Consider the following 20,556-nt stretch of genomic DNA (forward strand, 5'->3'; position numbering starts at 1 on the left):
GGGTGTTGGCAGTGGCTGGGCGGTGGGCTAGCCCAGAGCTACCTGCACCCTTCCCGTCTGAAGCCGCTGTCAGTTAACAGTCTCTCTATTACGGGGGAGCGTGGATGATGCCCTGTTAAGTACAGTGAGCGGAACACACACGACCCCTCATTTCCCTGTGTCTCTTTCAAGCGCTTGTCCCTTGCACCTGTGTCCAATTTGAGCCTCAACCTCTGTCCTTAGCCACAAGCGCCCCCTGATGCTCCTCCTGTGGGCCTCTGATGATTGTGACATAGAGACAAGCCCTATGTGAAGGGTTGGTTCACAGCTTTCCCCTTGACGGTCTCAGTCTCTGACTTGCTAGTGAGTCTTGATGCGGCTCGTCTTCCCCCAGTTCAGAGTGAGGGCAGTCAGGTAGGTGTCTTAGTCTATTCGGGCTGTGATAACAGAGTCCCACAGCCTGGGTGGCTCAGGAAGAGCAGTTCTGGAGGCTGGAAGTCCAAGATCAGGGCGCGGCGTGGTTGGCGGGAGCCCTCCTCCAGATGCCAGGCTTCCGGCTGTATCCTCGCAGGCTTCCAACAGCTACGGGGGTATGGAGCTCTCCAAGGCCTCTTGTAGGGGGCACCCATCCCCTTCCTGAGGGCTCTACCTTCATGACTTAGGCACCTCCCAAAGATCTCACCTTTAAATAGCGTCTCCTTTGAGGGTTAGGATTTCAACCTACGAATTTGGACGGACACAAACATTTCGGCCACAGCAATAGGAGACCGAACGTTTGTCGTCCCTCTGTATATCTTTGCTTGGGAACAAACAGACAACCCAAAGCCTGCACAGCCCTGTGAGCCTGCATTGTGGCCCTTGATTGCTGGGGAGAGCAGAGCTGCCGGAGCAAAAGAGGACAGGTGCGGCCGCTCCGGTGGGACTTCTGAGACAGGACAACCGTGGCGCATCTGGAAAGCCCTTGTGTGGGCTGGAAGTGCAAAGCGCGCTTTGCTGGTAGGCACCTGCACCCAACACGGTCTGTTTCCGTCGGCTTTGTCAGGCTTCTTCTAACTCCCTGAGTGTCTGTGTCCCCATCCGGGGCCCCCTGCCTCAGCAGGTCCTCAGGACCTCCTTCTCTGCTTCCTTCTTCGTCCCATCTCCCATTTCTGTGGTTCCATTTCTGTCCTTTTGTTCTCTCTCTCTCTTTTTTTTAAGGATTTATTTATTATTTATTTTGAGAGAGTGAGAATGAGAGAGAGAAAGAGTGTACGTGAGAGGGGGGAGGGTCAGAGGGAGAAGCAGACCCCCTGCTGAGCAGGGAGCCCGACGCGGGACTCGATCCCGGGACTCCAGGATCATGACCCGAGCCGAAGGCAGTCGCCCAACCAACTGAGCCACCCAGGCGCCCTTATTCTATTTCTTTTTATGGTCTGGTTTGAGTCCTTTGTGCACCCGTGTATATGTGTGAATCACAAATTTAAAAAAAAAATTTTTTTTTTTTTTTTTTTAATGCAATGGGCAAAAAGCCCCAGAGCAGCCTGGAAACACACAAGCATACTCGGCTCATTGCCGACTCGGTATCTTACCTAATCCTGCGACAATCCTGTGAAGTATTAGCAGACTCATTTTACAGATGAGAAACTGAGGCTCACAGAGGTGGAGTAAGTTGCCCAGGGTCACACGGTTGTGTGCGTGGAGCTGTGGCTAGCTCCCATGCTCACACTCCTCATCCCTGAAGAGTCGCAGGAGAGATGTGAGCAGCGAGCAGTGGGAAGGGCATGGACTTTGGAGCCACACACTCATGAGTGTGTCTTGACCCCTTCACACACTGGCTCTGTGACTTAGCCTCTCTGGGGCTAACAACAGCAGATCCCAGAGGGTCATGGCAAGATCCTGGTATGGAACAGCCAATGCCCACGCGCTGTGCACCCCACCCCCACCTCATCTCCTCAGTTCTCCCCTTGCTAAGCCCACCCACCTTCACCGCCTCTTAGTGCCTCAACACACCAAGTGGGCTCTACCTGAGGGCCTTTGCTTGTCCTGTTTCTCTGTGTCTGGGACCGCTTTTCACAATTGGCTCACTTCTCACTTCCTCTAGGTCTATAATCAAGCATCATCCTCTCGGCAAAGGGTTCCCTGACCTCTATTCTTAAAGTCTCAAACCTTCCCCAGCCGCTCTCAGTCTCCATCCTCTGCTTTATTTGTTCCCCAGGACACACAGCTTTCCAACATCATGCATACCATTTTAATTCTTTTTGTCAGTCTTTCCCAGGTAGGAAGTAAATTCCACAAGATCACACAATTTTGTCTCTTTGCTCACTGTCATACCCTCGACTCCTAGAACACCACAGACAATAAATATTTGTCAAGGAAATCAGTATTATTATTACTCTTTCTTTTTGGATAGTACTGGACCAAGACCCCTCAAAACAACAGAAATAAAACCAAAACTACCTCTTCAGTGACTGGCGGGTCCTCAGCCACCGCACAAGGGATTCGATGACGTCTCTGTAAGTAGAATTTCTGCAATTTCATTCTTTTCCCTTCTTCTCTCCGATGTATTTTAGTGGCGTGTGTTGGGGTCAGTTGTTTTGAGTCCTAGAACTATTCTGAAGCAGCATGGAAATTTGGAGCACAGACTGTGGATGGGAAGACAAATCACAGGGCACCACAGGATTGCCTGGCCGGGCCACCTCAGTCTTGGTGATGACCGTGTCTGCATGTTGTCTCTGGTTTCACTCCTTTCTTGGGTCCATTCTCTAGATCCAGCCGAGTCCCTGATTGTGTAGACAGGCTGCTCCTGAGAGAGCTTAAATCTACCTGGTTTCTCCAGATCCTGGTCCTGAGTTTGGACCAGAATGTTCTCAGCAGCTTTGGCCCCTGAGAGACAACATTCTCCCCTATTAACAATATCCCCCAATGAATGCCTTTCTGAGAGTCTTATATCCTTTTTATGGTAACCTTTGATTTCAAGCGTGTCTAACTGCCTATTGTTCTAAATACTTCTAATCACTAATGTGGCTTCTCTATCGCCAGTCAGATCATCTTCATTCGTGAGTTTCGCTCTGGTGAATCCGCTTTCTTTCTTTCTTTTTTTAAAGATTTTATTTTTAAGTCATCTCTACATGCAATGTGGGTCTCCAGCTTGCAACCCAAGATCAGGAGTTGCAGGCTTTGCTGACTGAGCCAGCCAGGCGCCCCAGGGTGAATCAGCTCTCTCGTTTCTTTTTATCCAGGTCCCCTCTGAAGGGTGTGTGTGTGTGTGTGTGTGTGTGTGTGTGTGTGTGTGTGTAGCATTTTGGCATACGATTCCCCTAGAAAACACACATAGGGTTCTTCTTCACTTCACTTTGGTTGGGTGGAGGTATCTCCCCTATGGTCCAACTCAAGGGGTCCTTTCAATGACTCTTGCAGTAGATCATTTTACTCTTATTCCGCTGGCAATGCCCCTCCTGCCTCAGGATTATGCATTTCTACTCTGTTGCTCTCAGGCTCGGCCACGGAACTCAGGAGCAAATGCGACAGGGGCCCCTTTTTGAGCAGCAGCTTTCAGCAGCGCTAGCTGGTCTGCCGGGCTTCCCTCTCTCTTTGCTCTGGCAACACGAGGTTGCTCCTTTAGCCTGACTCCCTGGATGAAGATGATGTGGCGCTGGGCCACAGCCAAATGGTGATGAATGGGTAGCATGAAAGAGAAAAAAACCTGTATTTTTATCATGAGAACAAAGGCTAGAGAAAGGCAGAGAGAAGGAGGGTGAGAACATCCTGGGCACCCTCTTCCCTGAGGCTCCTGGGGCTGGCCCGGCTCATGCCTTTCTAAAGTCTAATTTTTGGATTCTGTAAAATACCTCATTATTTTTCTACTAAACTTCTTGTGTTGTGTTTTGTTGGTTATTTTTTAATATTTGCTTGAGTTGGGTTCTACTACTAATAAAAGTAGTGAAAATACTACTAACACTAATAATGTAGTTAAACTAAATGTTTACCGTGTGCCAAGTACTTCATACTTAGAGAATTTTTATTCCTACAGTAACCCACTTTACAGATGAAGAAACTGAGGCACAAACAGAGAGGTTAAGTAACTCATCCAAATCACCCAGCCAGTAAGTAGCAGAGCCGGGATTTGTACTTGAAATCTGACCCCAGGCCTGTACCCTCGAGCATAGGATACAGGACCTCTCTCTAAAAGAGTCATGGAGTTCCTCTCATGAGCAGCCTCCCAGCATCCTTCACTTAGGGCAAATCTTCTCACATCTGTAACTTGTATGTGGCTTTATATTTGCTCTGATCTTAACCATGGAGGAACCATATAGAAGAAGGGCAGACATCGTCTCTCCCTCCCCGCACCAAATGTATTTGGATTCTAGATCAAGACATAGAAAAGGAAAGAAATTCCATGAAAAGAACCTGTAGCCACCATTATCGAACCCATTGGTCCAGAGCCGTATGTCCTTTTGGTGATGGGATACTGGTCTATTGCCAAGTCCTATTAAAGGCAAAGCCATAAGTAAAGTAAACTTTAATTGTATTTCTGGTTTTACATGCCTTTGTTGCTCTAGTCGCCACCCCTCCTCCATGGGCCCCAAGTTTTTGTAGCATTGAAAATAAGAGGAGTGGAGCGCCTGGGTGGCTCAGTTGGTTAAGCGACTGCCTTCGGCTCAGGTTATGATCCTGGAGTCCCGGGATGGAGTCCCACATCGGGCTCCCTGCTCGGCAGGGAGTCTGCTTCTCCCTCTGACCCTCCTCCCTCTCGTGCTCTCTGTCTCTCATTCTCTCTCTCTCAAATAAATAAATAAATAAATAAAATCTTTAAAAAAAAAAAAAAAGAAAAGAAGAGGAAGAAAGGAATTTCACCAGACAGGAAGAAAGGAGATTCCACTCTCCTTTAAGGTATTGCAGAATTCTAGCTCATGAAAAACTAGTAAAGGTCTTGGTTAAAAATAAAAGCCCTCATATTGGCTCTGATATAGAGAGACGTAGTCCTGAGCTCCCCTCAATGTCTGAGGGAGGATTAGAATTCTGACAGCTTTTACAGGTCCCTTTACTAATAGCTTCCTGTGGCAGGGAAGTTTGTGATGAAGAGATACCCTCTGGCCGGTACAGAGAGAGGCTTTTAGAGGCACAAACGGCCAGGAGCTGGCTCAGAGGGGACCAGGGTATTGGATGTGGACACCAAAGTAGTTTGTACTTGGGCGTACTAATATTCTCTCACAATACAGGAGAAACTAGATGTACTTTTGCCTGGCGCCCAAATAAATTAAAAATAAGAATCTCTGTGGCAGGGACTGGGGTAATTGTTACTCTTACCTTACCTCGTTTCCATGCTCTGTGATGGTTAGTTTTATGTCTTAACTTGGCTAGGCTATAGCACCCAGTTACTTAATCAAAGACAAATCTAGGTGTTGCTGTGAAAGCACTTGGTAAATATAGCTAACATCTGCTATCAGTTGATTTTTTTTTTTTTTTAAGAGAGAGTGCAAGGGGGAAGGGGAGGAGCAGGGCCAGAGGGAGAGGGGGTGAATCTCCAGCAGACTCCATGCTGATCATGGAGCCCGACACGGGGCTCAATCCCAAAACCCTGAGATCATGACCTGAGCTGAAATCGAGAGTCGGACGCTTGACCGACCAAGCCACGCAGGTGCCTCTGCTATTAGTTGATTTTGAGCAAAGGGAGATTACCCGCCATAACATGGGTGGGTCTCACCCAATCAGTTGAAAGGCCTTATGAGCAACAACTGAGGTTTCCTGGAGAAGAAGAAATTCTGCATCAAGACTGGCAGCATCAACCCCTACACCTGTGTTTCCAGCCTGCCCTATGGGTCTCTGATTTGCCAGTCCCCCATACGTATGAGCCAGTGTCTTCAAATAAATCTCTTGATATACATGAAGGAGAGACATAGAGATAGATTCTGTCTTTCCAGAGAAGCCTGACTGACATATCTTCCAGAAATCCTACGATTATCTCCATTTTGGGTCTCAGAGGCATTGTCATTAGGGAACCTGCCCTGTCACCCAGCTAGCGAGAGGCAGAGCTGGGTCTGTTTCCAGAATCTGTAGTTTAAGTGCCACAATACGTGGTCTTCCCAGGCTCCCTGAAGTGAAAGAAGCTCAGCCAGGGAGTTCTGGAGAAATGAGTGCTGAAGTAGATGTCTATCCTGTAGCCATTTGCCCAAGGGTTTCCAGGCTAAGGTTGAAGACTGACTCTTGAGTCTCAAAGAACCAGCTTCTTCATAGCCTGATGTGGTGAACAAACCCATTTCTGGCCGCTGCATTGGCACCTTCAACTTTTCCCGCCGCGGCTAACTTCGTGCGCATTCTCTGCCAGCCTGATCCCCCGGCCCCTCCGTCCACCCTGGGCTACGTGTGCGTCCCCAGCTCAGCTGCTCCACACTTTGTCTAACTGCTACTCGTCTGTCTTCTCCGCATTCCTGCCCTGACACCAGACCATGTGTCAGTCTTGCTTACCAGTAAATTCCAGGCATGTAACTCAGTGCTTGGCACATACTTCTACTTGACAAACATGTGTGGAAGGAAGTCATGACGGGCTGCTGTGAACATTACCACTTTGCAGGGTGATTTAAACTTGTCTCCAGCCTCCATTTTTGGGGAAGTGCTGTCAAGGGGCCAATTGCCCCATGACCTGCGGTTCTAGATCTAGACCTCGGAGCTCTGCTGTTGGATTCGCTATTAGTGAATGAATGAACAACGTGCCGTCCGTGATTAGTGAAGCCTCGCTCTGAGCCTGCACTGGGCAGGCAGGCACAGCCCGAGAACACGGAAGCTGCTCCTGGGTGGTCCTCCCACAGGAGATCCATGCTCACTGCGTGCCCCTTGGAGCATGCTGTCAGGATCAATAAGCTAGGGATGGATTTGCAAAGTCCTGTCACTGACTATATAATGAGAGCAAACCTTTAGAAAATGAGCATTCCTTTAGACTGAGTCAACAGGCACAGGGCAGGCAGAAACTGGCACTCAGGAGAGAGAGAGCCGGGGCCAGACAAGGATGGGGAGAGCTGGGTGTTTATCATGTGACCCTCAGGCTATCACCCAGAGTCGGCTGGGGAAATCCCACAGAGCCCAGGGATGTGGGGTATCATGTACATTCATGATATAGCGAAAAGAGCACCAGATTGGGAGTTCGATGATGCGGGCAAGTCGTTACACCCTCCAGGCCTTAATTTCATTTTCAGGGTCATTGGTCATCGGGGCCTCCCTGGATTTTAGGATAAGATTTCCTCAAACCTCCACTCAGACAGCTGGGATGTCCGAAGTCCCCACTGAGTTTACGCGTAGCCCAGGACCTCCATCCACTCCCGATTCTCTCCCCCTCTCCCTTCCCGAGAGTGCCACCCCCCTCTCACCAGACCTGGACCCTGAACTCAGCATCGTTGGTGGCTTCCTCTGCACTCCACTCTTGCAAACATCTGTAGACCATGAGGTGGTGGGCAGGTGGGGTCCAGAGCTGAGTCCCTTTTCTCGAGGGCCTGTTCTTGGAACGACTGAGGCGGGGTTTGTGAGCGCCCGCAGCCTCACACCAATGCCATTTTCACCTCTGCCCACCGCCGGGGCCACACTGAGACCCCGCGACTCCCAGGTGCCCTGCAGTTCCTCACAGCCCTTTTTGTATTGCATCCTGCATGGGGTACCGGGGCCCTAATCAGTGTGCTCACGTCTTCCAGAGAGTGAGGCTAAACGGTCCGCTCCCTGGATGGCTGGCCTGAGAGACAGATCTGGTGTCCATCACCATCTTGTGCCGAGCACACTTCCTTTTTTCCTTCTGACCACAGAGCCACACAGGACCCTCTGGCTTCCCCTTATCCAAGGTGGATCTCCACTGCCTGGGTGAGCATGGTTTTGGTGATGGGCCTGTTCTCCCAACATGTTGGATGAATCCCAGGGTGGACGCCTCTCCAGGTCAAGCTGGGCTTCCGCAGTAAAGCAATGAGTGACTCTCTGGCTCGGGCATCAGGAAACTTGATTCTAGAGCAAGTTCCAGAATGGACCAGCTGTGTGACCTTAAGGCAAGTCTCTGACTTTTCTGAGCATCAGTTTCCACTTAAAATGGCAATGAAGTCATGATTTCCATTTCTTCCACAGCTTGTATGAGGCTCAAACGAGCAAGCATATGTGAAAGAACACACTTTATTTCACACGCACTCTCCATATAAGGTGTTACAAAAACATGCAATATACAGAGGGAGCTTATCTCTAAATTTTCAGATTTAGGATTTTCCCCCATCTCTGCCTGGAATGGAGGTGTGTTGGAGAAGAGCTTGGTTTTTGCCATTTTTATGGAGGGAGACTTGGAATAAAAATCTCAAAATTGCTCACATAAGAAGGAAGCTGAAAACATTTCTCCATAGTTAGTGCTCAGTTAGATTCTTATCTTAGAAAGCATTTGAACATCATGTCTGAATTGGGGTGGATTTTTTGAAATATTTAAATGACATGCACTTGGCGTTGAGTGTCTGTGGGGTTTGACACGGTGTTGCAGTCCTTTCTCAGCCAGGCTTTCTGTATGTCCGTCCACTGGACAGTGTCAATGCAGGTGGCGTCAAAGTTAGCCACTTCAGCCAATCCACATGACTTAGCGCGATTGACTGAGTGTTCCCCTGATTGGGGTGCCCACCCTGCGTCTTATTGTTTTCCCAACTCACAGGCATGCTACTTCCTACCATGAGATTTCTCCTACAGGTCCAAACCCTGACCCTCAGCACTACCTGCCGCATGCTGGTTCTGCCCCTGTCTGTGCGGCTTTAGCAGGGACGTATTCTGTTCTCTCTCTTCTGAGGATAGGAAAGCGAGATTTAGTTTAGACATTACGTCTGAGAAGTCCTTTTGATGTCCGAGTAGATGGTTATATATAATATTAGTTATCTCTTCTGTGTAACAAATTATCCTTAAACTTACTGGCTTAAAACAACAAATATTCAGTCTCTCACATTTCTGGATATGGCTTAGCCAGGTCCTCTGGTTCAGGGTTTGGGGTCTTCTATAGGACCATAATCAAGAAGCTGTGTTTTCGTCTGAAGGTTCTACCGGGGAGGGCCAATTTCCAAGCTCACTCATGTGGCTGTTGGCAGGATTCCGTTCTTTGCAGCTACTGGACTGAGGGCTTCAGATCCTCACTAGTTGCTGGCTAGAAGCAGCTCCCAGTTTCTGACCATGTGGGCCTCCAAGGGTAGCTCATACCATGGCAGCTGGCCTCCATCATGGTGAGCAGGTGAGAGAGGAAGAGAGGGCCAGCGGGATGGAAGCCTCATCTTGGATCAGCAACATCCCATCACTTTGGCGGTCTCCTATTTGCTAGAAGTCACTAGATTCAGCCTACACTAACAGGAGTCATGAACATCAGGCAGTGGGGATCACTGGGGTCACCGTAGAGGCTGCCTTCCACAAGATGAAAGCCTGGTCTTCTGGGAAGAGGGCTGGGCTGCACACAGATATTCATGAGCTGCCAGGCCAGTTAGAAATGAGAGAGCAGGGATCAAATGTCTGGACTGGACAAGAGCTCTGAGCCCTCCAGCCTTTAGGAGTCGCCATCTGGGAAGGAACAAACAAGAGAAAGAGAGGAGGGCCAGGGAGTTCAGATAGGTGGCATGGGCTGGGACCGACTAGAAACAGACACAAAGTGGAAAGGGGAGGCGTTCAAAAACCATACTGACGTATTACTCAGGAGGTCGGGGGCGGGGGGAAGATACCCGAATCCTACTCCTGGTGTTTTGTTCTTAAAGAAGTTGTTTCTTGAAAAGAGGATCCCTTTTCCGGTCCTCGGTGCTCAGCAAACCTTCCTTCACCCTGCCTATCTCGAGCAAATTAAATAATGGAGCAATGAAGTGGCCACTGGGTCTTCACAATCCCCCCTCCACCCCAGTGTAAGGCTGGCAGGGGATCCTGAAGCCCCTGGAAAATGGGGCAGGAACGAGAGGCAGAGGGCAGGCTGTACAAACCATCTGCACCACAGACTAAGGTTAGCTGCTTCCCAGTCTTTGATCACTGTATTTAGGCCTCAGCAGGCAGAGCTGGTTGAGTCAGCACCAGCAAGCTGCAGGAGCAAACAGTTTGACTTTGCTCTGAGTCCCCCTAGAGCTGAATTCCCAGCCAGGCAGTCAAATGAGAAAAGGTGCCATTAAGCAAATAGGAACAAAGAAGGACAGTGCATTAGCTGTAGCGTGTGGACCAGTTTCTTGCCTTCCAGGGCATTTCCCCCTGCTGAACATGCTGGGCCTTCCTTCCTTCCTTCCTTCCTTCCTTCCTTCCTTCCTTCCTTCCTTCCTTCCGGAACTAATTATTGAGCACTTTCTATGCTTCAAGTCCAGTGTAGGTGCTGGGATGGGACAGTAAGCAGAAGCTGGCAATGGCCTTGTCCTTGGGGAGCTTATAGTCTAGAAGAGGAGGCAGATGTGAAGGAGGTGACTGCACAGATACACAAAATTTAGAGGAGTGCTAATCTTCTTCGACCTGGCCCTCATCCTGTGCTTGCTGGTCCTGCATTGTCCAGTCTTAGCAAGAATCCTGCTAACCCCCGAAATCTGATCTCCCTGGCTTATCTTTAGCGCGAATCTTGTTAAGTCGGGTTAGCAAGAATCCCGCCCCCCCACTTGATATGTCCTCTTAGTAACTTTCCGTGCCCTGCCCCCTCACTCTGCTATTGGCTGTGAACTCCCACTTGTCCTGGTATTGGGCGTTGAGCCTCATCCCCCTTCCCTATTGTGATAGTCTTGACATCTATTGCAGTAGTCCTGAGTAAGTCTTATTACCATTGTAACAAGCGTTTCTTTCCCCTTCCCCCTAACTGCTGTGAAGGTGAAATATTCCCAGCTCTGGAAGCAAACGAATAGGGGGATCTGACCTTATCGGGGAAGCCAAGGAAGGCTTATGGGAGGAAATGATGCTTGAGCTAAGATCTTCTGTCTTAAGGCGGGACAGAAGATGAACGTTAAGAATCATCCGAAACTTGGAAATAAAGCAAAAGGATGACGGCATGACCTTTCGGTGCCAAACTGGAACATTGTTGAAAAGACCCATGCAAGAACCATCCAGCTCTCTAGAGGAACATACCAAGTTTGACCTACTGTTAACTGTTGACCAAGGCCGAAGCTGCGTGAAGTTAGAAGTTATCATGTAGACAACTGCCAAGTGGCAAACGACTTTTTGTCTGGTAGAGATGCAAACAGTTTTGTCCGGTGGAGAAGATAGCCTAACAGGTTACAGCTGCATTGCCCTATAGGCCACTAACTTGCTTTGTGTCTAACTTAGCCAGCTTATTTCAACATTCCTTTCCTGAGAGAGCATATACATGTCTGTTCCACAAATGCTCTTTGAACCAGTTTTACCATCCTGCTGGTTTCCTCATTAGTGTGTAAAAGATCTCTTCAGCATGTGCTCGGTATGTATTTGTACGAGAGCTGCTCTTTTAATGATTTAAACATCATTAAAAAAAATCACTTGGACAGGGGTGAGTGGAGGACATCAGAGAAGCGTGGTGGGTGCTTCGTTACTGGGGACCCAGACCTGGCCTTTGAGGACTCTAAGAAAACTGGGCAAAATCTAGAAAGTGGTAGTTGTGTCTTTGGAGTTCTTGGACTCGTGAGTAAAACAGAACATTACGAGGCTGTCTATTCAGCAAGGTGACTCACTGCTAGGGCCACACTGTTTCCTATGCAGCAATAGTTGGGGGGGATCTTGGTGTGCATCACCGGACACAGTTCGTATATCTGCATGATCTCCCCTCGTGTCTGTTCCCTTTCTCTTTGCTGTCTCCGTTAGTGAGGTGTTTTCTCTCCACCCCCAGGTTCAAAGCCTCCATGTTGCCTTCTCCCTTTCCTTCCTTGGCTACTCCGCTGATAAGTTCCATCAATGCCCCCTTTAACGGGTCTCTGGGAACTGCCCCTTCCTCCCTGTCCCCATCGTCACCACCACGCCTGCTGCCTGGAGCCATGAGGACCTATTATAGGATCCTCATGATTCTTCCAGTTTCCAGGACCTTCCCTCTCCAAGCCGTTCTCATTATGTTTTTTGCCAGATCCGTCTTTTTTTTTTTTTTTTTAATAAAAATCCTGCTTTCCCTTGTCCCATCCTGTTTGCAATCCTTGGGCACATCTGCAGTTGTAACTCAGATTCATTTCTGGCCTGTCAGAAGCTTTATGCGGAGGAAAAGCCAAGTCAGGCACTGGCTGGTTGTGTTTTCTCCTTCTGGGAATCCTCAGGATGTCGCTCCCCCCACCCCCCCTTCCCCCCCCCCCCCCCCGCTCCACGCAAGTCTCTCAAGCCAGCGGGCTCAAGGCATAGCTTGCCAAGCACTGAGATTCACTAGTAAATTGGTTAGCCCATGAGTGGGCACTTGATTTATGGGCAGCCAGCGTGGGTGGCCTGGCATAAAGATGTGCCTAACTGGAACAGCTGGTGCTGGATGGAGGCCACTTGGCCAATCTGGTTCTCTCCTGGGAGTCCAGCTGCAGACAGGACAGTAGAGGAGAGTCAGCAAGGGGCGGGGATGAATCACCCAATCTGACTTGAGTGGCAGCCACAGGGACAAGATGACAGCATTGCTATAGCCACACTGTGTCCTGAGTGATCTCTTGGTGTCTTAACCATGTCTTTTATTTTCTGCAATCTGATGCTTTGACATCTGGGGCCTTGCTGGCCCTGGAGGGACTGCCTTTCCCAGGGTGAGCCAAGACCAAGAGCTACTACACATCTGGGAGCGTGCTTTTCAAATACAAACCGGTCCAGAGCCCACAGCCCCGCCACCTCCTCTCTCTGCTCTCACACCCTGGGCCCCTGTCCACCTGCACTGATCGCCCCAGGGCCAGGTACCAGACAACTAGAGGCAGCCCTGTGCCCCAGAGCTTGCTGAGATAATCCAAACAAGCCAATCCTAAATTTGCTTACCCTGCCTCACCCGTTCCTTCCCCTCTACACCTCAATAAGAGCTCTTGCTCCCAGCGCCTCCCCCAACCTTCTGCCCCCTGACCAGCCCTGTGCTTCCCTGTGTGGCCCGTGTGGTGTGTTCTGCCCCCTTCTCTTGGGAACTCTGAGTAACCAACTGTCTTTTCAGTGGCAACCATCTTCTGACTTGCTGGCCTTACAAACCTCAAGTTTTCTATTATAATATGCTATATTTTCAAACATTCCGTTCCCACACTACCCTCCTATGTCTAGGGAGCTTGGCAGGCTGCTTCTTCCACCTCTCCCGTCTTGGATTCACCCCCCTTCACTTAAGGTAATTTGAGTGGCTCTCTCCCTTGCAATCTGAAAAAAAACCAGCCACAGGGATTGCAGATGGGACCTGTGCTGGCTTCTCCCACCTTTCTCCTACTGTGCTCCTCAGACCCTTCAGCTTCAGCCACATGGATGTGTTTTTGTCCAGAAATGTGCCTGTCTTCTGAACCTTGTTCATCCAAGCTCCACCTGCAGGAATGCCCTCCCTCGTCCCTCTCTTGTGGCACAATTGGCTGATCCACCCTTCCCCCAAGGTCCAGTTTGAGTCTTGCCTCTCCTTTGAGGCTTACGTGACATCACCATCATAGCAGCCCGGCCTTTCTCTGGACAGCGACCGGCATCACCTCCCGCCTGGGCCGTTCATGGGACAGCGTCTGCCCCCTTCCATCGCTCAGCCTTCACCTCTCAATATTCAGGAGCTCTCTCTCCCTAAGCCTTTATATTCTCTTGGTTCAGGAGCCAAATGTTTGATTTCGTGTGATGATAGGATGAATTGATACCAAATTTGTCCTCCATACCTTCCTCTCCATCAAGCCCGGGTTGAAAATCTGCAGATGGGACAACAGTTGTTGCCTTATTGAGCCAGGGTCTGGCCAGGAGGGGAAGCGGGGATCTGCTCACCTCTCTGTCTAGGCTTAACCCATTCTGGGACATGAGGTCTGCCTGCCTCCAGCTTTTCTGAATGGGCACCTGCATTCACTTCCTGATCCAGGCTTCCCCCGCTGTCTGAAAGTAGATGTAAGCCGAAAAGGAAAGAAGCAATCACCATTAACTGCTATGGAAAAAATTTTGAGCGCTCTCACTCCCCCAGAATAACCTCTCTTAGGCTTTTCCGATATCTTAGGACCACATCTCGCTAGTGGGGGCACAAAATAACTCGAGATAAAGCCCAGATGCTCACAGACACTGTTCAAAGGTGTGGCGGCTGATGCAGAGATGCGCAGCGTGGCTCCCCGGGGAAGGAGCTTGACCCCCGGGCTCTCACCTCTTGGGGTCCGTGCTGCCTCTGTATGGCTCACTGCAAACATATACTGAACGCTATTCTCACTTTTCACCTTTTTGCGTCGAAGCAAAAACCCTCTTCTCATTTCTTGTGGTCAGCGAAAACAGGGACTCGGGCAGGCCTTTCACGAAAGCCAAGTGGCTTAACGTGAACTTTCAAACAGCGAGGCACACCCGACCTTCCTGATGCTCGGGGAGATCTCACTTTAGTTGCCTGGAAGGGAAGGTGTACAGATTGCAAGCAAGGGCAGAGGAGCTGGAGAGGGGAACCGGTCCCTGGTAGGACGCCGGGGACTATTTCCTGCGTGGAGGTTGGCACTGGGGGTGGGGGTGGGGGGCTTGGAAATCAAACCGGTGCTTCACAGTTGGGTCTTGGGCTGACTTGTTTATAATAAAAACATTTGGTTTGACTTCCACAGAATTCAACCCATGATGTAAATGCTGAAGCGTTCAGGCCACATTCTTTTTACTCCCCAGAGAAGTTCTTTTCAGAAAGCAAGAGGGTGGAAACAAATAGTTCTTGGGACCGTCTCCAGTCTGAAGCATCGCGTTTAGGGTTTGGGCCACCCAAATAATTCAGATACTAAAATCCAAGCCCTAAATAAACCTTTTAAATGACAGGCAGATTATTTGTGTCCAAGTAGACGGACAGTGTCTCTTTAAATGTTCTTTCCATTCCTCATGCATGCTGTAATCAGCAGATGGCCCTACCTTCCCCCACCGCCCCCCTGTAAACAGACCCTTCTAATAGCTAATATCCTGCAGTGACCAAAGCCATTAGAAGGATTAGGCCATTACTATCCTGTCCAGCAAACACATAATGCTCACGAGGATTGCCGTTTTTCCCTTTGGTTGTTTTTATGGATGAATCGGGGCCCAATGGTCGGTTAAAAAATCAAAACGAGGAGGGCAGAGGGTTATGGCCATCTTCTCCAAGGATACCTCCCAAACAGCCTTTGGATTTGAGATTCATTCCTTTGTTAGAATGATGGCAGATGTCAGCTTTGTGACTACAGCAAGCTCTGAGCACACGCAGACAGTACGCAGACCTCTGTCCCTCGTTACCATAATATCTAATACTCGACTTCCCCAGCACCACGCGAGTCTCCCTTTGCTCTGCCTGTTCCCACAGCCCTGTTTGTGCTGGAAAGGACAAACCACCAGCCCAACCCAGCCCAAGGCCACGTCGCAGGGCTCGGGAATGCTCTGAAACACTGCCACCCAGTGGCACGTCCCGGGCATTACAGCGCACCGGCAAGGGAGACAGGAACCCAGTTTTAGAAGCTGAAAGCTGAAGAAGGAGAGGGGTGTGAAAACTGTCCAAGGACCGCGAGGCCAGCTGCAGAAAAGCACCCTGCATGGCACGAAGACAGGTAGCTAGTTTGGAACTGGCTAAATAGGGCAGGTGACAGAAACCCGGAGAAAGGAGGCTGGATCATAAAGAGAAGGATAAAGAAGGTAATGGCATAGTGCATGTGAGCAGTCTTTTTCTAAATGGAAGAAATACACACTTTCTGTAAGAGAGAGCAGGAGAAAGATGACGGGAAGATGAGTCAGTGGTACTCTTTTTGGAGTTGGCCTCAATTTGGATGACTCAGTCTCCCACATGTCTGGGTTCTTAAGGATCCTTGGGCTCTATTGATTTGGGGGATGTCACTGGACCCAAAGGGGCTGGTCCAGACCTCTGGGTCTCCTTTCAGCCCTAACATTGTGTAGCTTTATTATCTGAGATGCTGAATGAGCAAGCAGTGCAGACATGCAGGCAATATAAGCCGTGGGCAATCCTTAAATCATCTGTGTTCGACTTCCAAATGCTGTAAGGGAGGACATAAAAGATGCATCCATTTTCACCTCCTGAAGGTTCGGTGCTGGGACAGTATCCCTGCAGGACGTGCGTGATTCTCAGAAAGAACCTGCAGTCTCACCTTCCAGCATCAGCAGAGAAGGGCCAGCTCCCTGGGATCTGGAAACTTCCAGCACTTTCCTCTCTGCGGGGGAGGGGCTGAGAGGGAATCGGCGCAGAAGGGAGGCTGTACCCCGTTAAAAATGAAGTTAAACCAGAAGCTAATGGGTTAGTAATTGAATAGGTCACCCTTTCCAGTAATATTTTCATTTTCAAAAGAGGCGAGTTATTCCACAGAAATTAGATTCTGCTGGCTGAAATGTTAAGAATCCAGGCAGGCAGTAAGGGAATGCTCCTCCAGTCTTAACCTGATAGTTCCCATCATGCCTCCATCATCAATATTTCTTGGGAAACAGCATATGTGATCACGATTTTAAAGACTGTTAGAATCACTTTCCTAGCCAAGGTCTAAAAGATTTGGGTTCAGGCTCCATTTGAAGAAACCCAGGTTGTACGTCCCCCAGCATTTAGGGTATGATGGCTTCTGCTTATCTAAAGTGCTCACATTGCAAATATGAGCAGCAGAGCTGGGGATTTAAATTCTGTCTTGATGGGAATTTGAACTGAAATACTCTGCCCACTGCCACTTTATAAGCCGGGAATCATCAAGCTAGCTACAAATACCTCGAGGGGTCCTTGCAGTTGCTCAACATAAATCAGCAAAATGACAGGCAATTGACTTTGAAGACAGTTCTCACATGGCTGAGTGGCTGGAGCCGCTGGAAGCAGATGAGGGCATTTTCCTGTAAACATGATTGTGATTAGCACCAGAGTAAACAGCCGATTGGGCTCTATCTGTCAGACTCCAGCCTACTCTGGAGTTTTCATTAGGCAGAAATCAACATGTGACTCCATGCAGCCAAGTTGGCAATGCTGAGAAAGAAGTTTACACCTGGTAAATACTTCTGATTTTCTCAGAAGGTAAGCAGGGAGGAGCTTGATTTGGCTCTATTTTTGTGGAGAGATAAAATGGAGTGTGGGAATTGGGCCCTCCAATGCAAAAGCAATTCAACTTGTAGTCTGCTCTAATGCTGTCTAACAACATTTGGCATGGCTCAGATGTTGGCTACGTGGAAAGGCACACGTTTGAAAGAGTGACCTTACCAGTGTCATCTGAGGTCACCAACTCACCACGCTAATGAGGCCCGGAAGGTAACATCAGTAGCGAGGCTGGCTGGAGCAGTTGATCAACTGGAGTGTGCAGGCCCTGTCGCAGGAGGCAGGCTGACCACCCCCCTCCGCCAGGGGGTTGTTGCCAAATGGGACAGAGAGTCCAGAGTTGTCGTACCAACTGATCTTTCAAGAGAAGCCAGAAGTTGGGACTTTCATGAGGCACTAGGTGTGCCAAACCAAATATGTGTAAGGCCAAAGACAACCTCTGGTATACGGTGGTGGAGCTACCTTCATTCTGGATTCTTCCAAACTCATTCCAGCTATACCAGGTCTCTGAGCCTTTTGAAAGGATTTCCTGCAAGACTGTGAGAGAGGCTTCATAGACGCTCCTAGCCAAGGGAGGGCAGAGTCTCCCGGCTCTCCAGATCCGGAAGGGACTCTTAAATGTCTAACTTAGATCTTTCACGCTGTGACTTATACCAGTTCTTTCTCTTTGCAATCGATGGAAATTCAGAGCCACTGTTCATCATTGCTGGAATAATCATCACTCACACAAGAATGTTGGCATTTAACAGAAGAAAGCGCTGTCGAATGCCCCAGAAGCAGTGTCTCAGAGGCTTGACAGGTCTCCCATGGCTTTGAAGCTTGGTTTTCTCCCTTATCAAATGGCTTCTCTCTACGTCGCAGGTCCTCTCTTGTGCAGAGTGGGCTCTGGCTGAGTGCAGGGACATGGGTGCATCTCTTCTGGGTTCAGCTCATCCGAGTGTGGCCACTCGCCACTTGTGGGCTTTGGAGCTCGTTTGTTAATCTTTCTAAGTCTTGATGTTCCCATCTTTAAGACAGGGATTAAACTAGTGTTTGCTCTCAAGTGTGGTGGGAAATAAGTGGAATGCTCTAAGTGCTCAGCTCAGGCCCCGGTCATGTGATAGTTTGGAAAGGTCCACTTCGGGTGACAGACTGGGCAGGGCATGGTGGTGATAATGGAAGGGAGGGTCTGGTATGGTTCTGGGTGTCTGGGTGACTGGGTGCATAGTGGCGCAGACAGACGACACCAGAGGAGGAACAGGGTGGAGAGATAGGTGCTCTGTTTAATTCATTACATACAGAATTCAAGTGACCGAAGAACTTTGAGGTAGAGAGGTCCAGCCAGACGTTGACGTGTGGGTTTGGCTTCTTGGCTGGAGAGTCTCCGCGAGGGAGCGGCTGTGGCAACTGAACGTGGGTGAGATTGCCCAGAGAGAGGGTAGCTTCAGGCGAGAAGAGACCACAAGAGGACCAAGACTCCAAACTGGAAGTTCAGGGGTGAGGTGAGCCAGAAAGGAAAGTCAGATGGTGTGTCAGCAGAGCTGGAGAGAGGACCCCCACACAAAGGAGTTCACTCTGGAGTGAGAAGGATGCTCTTAGGGGTTCCTTGGGGTTGTGGAGAAGAGCACTGCATGAAATTATGGGGGTGAGCCCCTTTGGGAGCAGGGAAAGAGTGACGGCAGGGGTCTGGCAAAGCCACGTGGCTCAGTGGTGTCCACTGGGGTGAGCTGGCGGGGGTGCTCTGCAGCTCTGTGGTGTTGGGGGGCCTGCCTTTTGTCTCTGGCAAGTGCACTCCAGGCTGGCATCTGCTTTCTCACAGCTGAGCTTTCTGGGGCCTGCAGTGGGAAGCAAAGCTCCAGGCTGCTGTCTCCCAGGGAGGTTGTGGCCTGTCTCTGCTTGTTTCATGCTCAGAGCACCTGCTACAGAGAGTGGAGAAGAGGACGCGGGGCGGTGGGGCGGGGGGGGGGGGTGCCCCAAGGACCGGGAGGAGAGCCGCAGCCTTGGCCTTTCTCCATGGTGCTCCTTGAATATGAGGGACCAGAGAAAGGGCCCAGGAGGCAGAAAGATGGGGGATGCTAAGGGACCCTGGCCGATGGATAGAGGGATACTGAGATAGAAAATCCTGGAAAATGCAGAGAGAGATATTTCAGAGGGGAGACATCACTGTGTCATGGAAGCCTGAGAGGGAAGGGAACCCACGAGACAGCACTGGGGGCTGCCCATGGGTCACTGAAGGCTGGCCAGCACGGGTGTGGAGCCCTGAGCCTGCTCCGGCCCTTGCCCTTCCCTCTGGGCAGCCAGGACCAGCCCTACCTCCCTGGGGAAGCAGTCAGCAGGCACCACGCTGTCCCCCAAATCTGGGTGCCTGTTTGTGGGCCCTGAGCACAGGGCTGGGGACAAGGGACAGGGTTTTGTGGCAGGGATCTGACCGTGCCAGGGACGGCCAGGCCCATGGAGGCCTCGGCCAGCTGGGGATGCATCTGTTCTTCACTCCCCGTGGCTCCCTTTGAACTGCAACACCTCAAAGCATAAGTAGCAAGAGAACAGCAAAGAAGCTGGTGCTGCGGCCAAGGGCAGAGGACAGGCGGTGGCTTGCCTTCCCAGGGCCGGCCTGGAACCTCTGGAGCTGCCTCCTGCGTTTCTACGCCTTTGGTCCCCCTTTCCCCACATAAAACTGTTCAGGACCCACGTCAGTTCCAAGTTCCAACGTGGAAAATATAGCAGCGCACAATATGTTGTTTTGGCAGAAAGCTACGAATTTTAGTATGGAATGTCTGTCACGGGGGCCCATCCAATTAACTCACTTGTCGAGAAATCAGAATAAATAGTTGAGAGGAGACGTCTGGGGCTTCTGCTCAGACCTTTATTTCTTATTTGTTTTCCTGCTTAAGCAGGTCTGTAGTCACCGGCATGTAGATTTAGGGGTGAGGAGAAAAGAATACCCATCGTTCTCCCCATTCAAGGGAAGAAAAGGGGGTAGTGTCCCTGCATTTTGGATGCAGATTCTGGTGAACTTCTGTCTTGCAAAAATGTTGTGGAGGCAAGCCCGGCGTGGTCCGTCCGGTCTCAGTCTCAGTGCCTTCGTTCGGTCTGAGACAAGGCCTGGACCCAGAAGTTTCTCTCCCTCCTTAGGTTTTGCACTGTGGCTGGCGGGTGTGACTGCACCCGTGGAGGCCGTGGACGGCCCAGCGTGACACGGCTGCCCGTGGGAGCCCCAATGCCTCAGTCAAGCCCCCTGCCAGGGAGGGCCCCCCAGCACTCCGGACCAGCAGCTGCCAGTGACACCCCGAGTCAGGGCGCTGACACGGTGCCTTGGAGCTAAAGGACCCTGCTGAAGAAGGGAGCACCCCAGATATGTGGCAGGGGACTTTCCTCAGGAAGATGCTGGTCAGGCCCACGTTCCTCCTGTGTGGATTCCCAGGGGAGGCACACGTCCCAGCCCCAGGGAGCCACACCAATCCCCTGGGCTGCGTTCAGAGGAATTCAGAGCGGTGCTCACTTGGAGCCTTCTCCTGTGGCTCTCTGTCCCTACATCCTTGCTGAGGTGGAGG

Source organism: Eumetopias jubatus, unplaced genomic scaffold (assembly GCF_037043125.1).
Source record: "Eumetopias jubatus isolate StellerSeaLion01/CBP00866 unplaced genomic scaffold, mEumJub1_p1.0 scaffold_3, whole genome shotgun sequence".
In the NCBI taxonomy this organism is placed as follows: domain Eukaryota; kingdom Metazoa; phylum Chordata; class Mammalia; order Carnivora; family Otariidae; genus Eumetopias; species Eumetopias jubatus.